The sequence below is a fragment of the Triticum dicoccoides genome, chromosome 6B (assembly GCF_002162155.2).
Source record: "Triticum dicoccoides isolate Atlit2015 ecotype Zavitan chromosome 6B, WEW_v2.0, whole genome shotgun sequence".
NCBI lineage: Eukaryota > Viridiplantae > Streptophyta > Magnoliopsida > Poales > Poaceae > Triticum > Triticum dicoccoides.
In genome coordinates this window covers 275,373,530-275,377,719 of record NC_041391.1, presented here as the reverse complement: position 1 = coordinate 275,377,719, position 4,190 = coordinate 275,373,530, and the positions used below count along the sequence as shown (strand labels likewise).

Below are 4,190 nucleotides of genomic sequence, written 5' to 3'. Positions count from 1 at the left end.
GCCCTCGAGACAGGAGGAGGGGAGCAGCAGGATACAGGTTCATGGCCTTCTTCTCGTGTAGCAGCCGCCAGCCTTGTCCTGCTCGAGGAGGAGGAGGAGCAGGAGGGGCGCACCCAGCCACCAAGGTAGCCGCCTTCAAGGGCTTCTTACACCTGAACCTCGACCTCCACGGCACTGGCGTCCAGCCACTCGAGTTCAAGGTGCCCCCCTCCCCTCCCCCCCCTCTGTTCGGTTCTTTTCGGCAGTCTTGGATGTGGTTTTCCCCTCACGCCTCCCTATTTGCTCTATTTTGTTGGTGGATGGAGGGAAGGAGAGGAGGATGACGCCCAGACATGGAGAGGAACATCAGCAACTCAAGGTCTTTTCTCCTCCACGCCTCCCTATGCCCCTCTCTCGTTTCTATGTGCTGTTTTGTCCAAGGTTTGCTGTTTTGTTTGCTCCTACGGATGCTAATGTGGCTGCCATATCTGTGCCAAGCAGTGCCTGCTTGTATGACTTGTTGTATTCATCGTTATTATAATGTTGGTAAAGATTAATAAGGCTTAGGAGCATTATATTTGAGTTTCATGAAGGGTACTTGGTGCTTTTACTATGTTACGCACTTGATGCCAACTGAAGATTTAAGACTCGTGAATATGCTCAAGGGTAGAAATCTGTGCTACAAAGAAATGATGTGATCTTCAAAAAGGTTGGTGCGCCATCTAGAAAATGGAAACAAAAACATATTATATGCTTTTTGTATGCCAATCTGCCTCTAAACCAGCTAGGCACACCACTATAGAGAATCTGCGCAGAGCACAATTCCTTCTGGTGTATCATCTTGTATGACTGTAATAAGACTATATAGAGCATAATTTACATAAAAGGGCCTAGAGGCATCATTTGCTTGTTGACAAAAAAATGTTCCAACACAATTTGTCCTGCCGTAACTCATGACTCAGGACCAATATAGGTAGATTGGTACAGTTCCGGTGCTTTCTTGCTGTTGTTTATGCTCTACACAATCTGCTGTAACTTCATAATAACATGCCATTTGGTGTCTTGTTTCTGCAGAAAAATGAAGCAAGACAAGCTGGAGAAGCTCGCACGGACATCCAATTTCTTGTACCACTCAACTGAGCCGAGGTAATGATTTATTTCCACAAATCTTCTAGAGTAACACATCTTTTGTTTCCCCTTCACTTCCCACTCCTTTCCGATCTAGGCTGCCCACCTACGTCCACATCTTTTTTCTCTCGGTTTTTACTGCTGATTCTCTGGTTCTCTGATAATCTTATTTTGATTCCTCAACTTTTAGTTACTTGTGGAGACTATAAGAAGAATTTTTAGGAAGAGTTCGATCAAGAAGAGCAAGGTGAATTATATCTCTCTTGAACACAATCACACATGTTCGTGCATTTTCGGATTTTTCTGTGTAGTAGAGCACATGCCATGATTTTGTACTCCTCTTACCCACTGAGCAAAGCTACATTTGTAAATGAAGGTCTTAGAAGTTTTTGTTTTTACCTTTTGGTCTAATAGATCAGTATATGGTATTGGTCATGTGAACAGAGGCTGTCCGTTCTCCTTCTGATATATCAGTACATGGAATTATTATGTACAGATGACCCTTCCAAGATGAATATTTGAGTGCTCTTGTTTGAAACTTTTTGTTCACATGAGCAGGCTGACACCCATAGTTGTTTGGCATCAAATTCAGAAGATACACATCCTAAGATTGAAGCAATGCTACCTGAACCAAAGGGTTGTACGCCCACCATTATTAATATTCCATACTATTCATGTTCTTCAGATCCCAATAATTTATTTGGTCTTGCTTTTGACATAAAACACAAGTACAGGCAAAGAGAAGACGAGGTCAAACCCAAACACCGGAAGGTATCTTGGCACCAAACCATCATGAGGAGAAGGGGATGTGTTGTTGTACATGAGGTGTTAATAAAGTTTCACATTCTTTGTTCTGGTAGATTTGGTGTGTTGGGTTGCCATGTTTGCTGTATTTATTTTCCTTAGATTTCTCCAGTGTTTTTGGTGCAAATTGATCAGGGAGGGCCTAGGATTTTGTCAAGTTTTTGTCAGGTTATTCTATGTATAGGACTGTGCTTCTATGTGTCGTTTCCTTCAAACTGTCATTGCAACAAAAGATGAAAGGTGTCTTCGCGATCAGTAGACCAGTGTGTGATACCGCTTGTTGTAGTTCTATTGCTATGCATACATGGGCAATAAATGCAAGTAATATAGTTTTGATGATGTATGAGTGTATCTTGTGTATGTGCAGATAAGCAGCCCTGTTCAGAAGTGCTTTATAGAGGTCCTGTAAGCTTTCTAGACATACATGTTGTTTCTAGTCTCTCTCGGCTTCCCCAATCCTAGAGGTAATAATATGATTTATTTATGTTGTTTGCCCAAATTAAGAAGTGAACTTTTGCTACATATTTGCTCGATGTGTGTCCTGTAAACTCTAAGCTTTCTAGGCATACATGTGCATGTGTATTTGTTAGTTACTAATATGAATTATGGATGTTGTTTGCCGAAATTCAGAATTGAACTTTTGTTGTATATTTGCTCGCTGTGTGTCCTATAAACTCTAAGTTTTCTGGGCGTGCATGTACACGTGTATTTGTTAGGTAATAATATGATTTCTTTATGTTGTTTGCCAAAATTCAGAACTAAACTTTTGCTATATATTTGCTCACTGTATGTGATGTAAACTGTGTCACCATTTTCCCTAAGATCCACTATGACAATGAAAAAGATTTCTGAGAACTGTGTCACCATAAATGTTCCATCATTGTCCATATCAGTCCCATGCCATATTAATTTCAGAAGAATAAATTCTTATTCAGATGTTCATTGTGTTTTTATGTACTGCCATATCTAAAAAAGCAAGTTTCAGCTAAAACCAGAGCCATGGTTAAGATACTCTTTGCACCTAGGATATGTGTATATGTTCAGATTGCTAACTTTAAACTATAGTTTTAGAAAATGTGGTGCCCTCGCTTATTTTTCTAATGCATGAACTTAGGGTAAATGTTTTATGTGTAATGCGTGCTTGATTTCTTTTTTATTCTGGTGGACTTTGATTTTCTCCACCATGCTTCTCTCCAATGGGATGAGTCTGTTTTCGCAGCAGCTGGTGATGCATGTGCTTATTGTTGGCTGTTGCTATGTGGTATGCATTTTCTCATTGTTGGTTGTTTGTTGTTTGCTACGATTAAGATACATTGGCATGTACATTTTATATCAGTTTTGTTTTCAACACCACCTATCACTGTATAATTTGCCGTTAATAGAGTAGTTTCTCCTTTATTGCATTGCATAATGCTAGCAAGCTACACTGCACCATAAACAAAAATAATCCTCTTCCAAGGTTAAACCTGTTTTTTCCCTTCTAGCAAAGATCTTCTCTGGAAAAGATCAATTCCGTTAGCCTATAATATTGCAGTTCTTTCGTCTCCTTCAAAGATTTATAAATATTTTCTGTTTCCACTCCATTCATTCTCATGGATTCTGAAAAAAAAATGTTTTTGTTGATTAATAATATTGCTTTCCCTTTCAGTTTTGTGGTGGTCGATGCATGTAGAATATACAGACTTTCCTAGAATGGCGCCTTTTAGTTTTTCTGCTTGTTGTTAGTTCATTGATGAGAACACTTATGTATATGATTGCTGCATGCATGATATCCTGCTATGTACTGAGAAATATTTTTGTTTTCTGGACATTGTTTTCTAAATCCTATCAACATATTACCTGATATGTTCTTTGAAGTTTCTATTTTATAGCGAGCTTTGCACTGGTCAACTTGAGTATGGTATGGTTATCTTTTCTTTTGTTTACAGGCGATGTGTGGTAGAAGTTGTACTCACAGGAAGACTATCATTCTGTGTATAAACCACGTTCTACGATTCACTTCTTTTATGCATATTTACTTTCCAGTTTCAGGACTGAAATCCATCCGTTGTAATGAATTTGGTTGTATGGGCATTACCTATTTGACTTAGGCTTGCTTCATCACATATAGACTGCTTTTCTTTTCCCCATTGCTTGTATGACCTAAAACTATCATGTATATGAGGCAAGTTATTAGCAATGTTTCACATTTTCTTACTTGCAATATTGTGCTTGCCTATTCAGGTGTTCCAAGACCCAAATCATCAGAAAAACAACACATACAACACTTTTTTATTTTG

The 4,190-nt window shown here is 38.9% G+C and overlaps 1 long non-coding RNA gene across 1 annotated transcript; it reads left to right on the top strand.

Moving 5' to 3' along the window:
- The first annotated feature begins 315 nt into the window (after positions 1–315).
- LOC119322457 lies at positions 316–1,772 on the top strand. The gene is made up of 4 exons (XR_005155624.1): positions 316–358; positions 1,054–1,125; positions 1,298–1,354; positions 1,666–1,772. It is a non-coding gene; the product is annotated as an uncharacterized LOC119322457 (long non-coding RNA).
- The last annotated feature ends 2,418 nt before the right edge of the window (positions 1,773–4,190 follow it).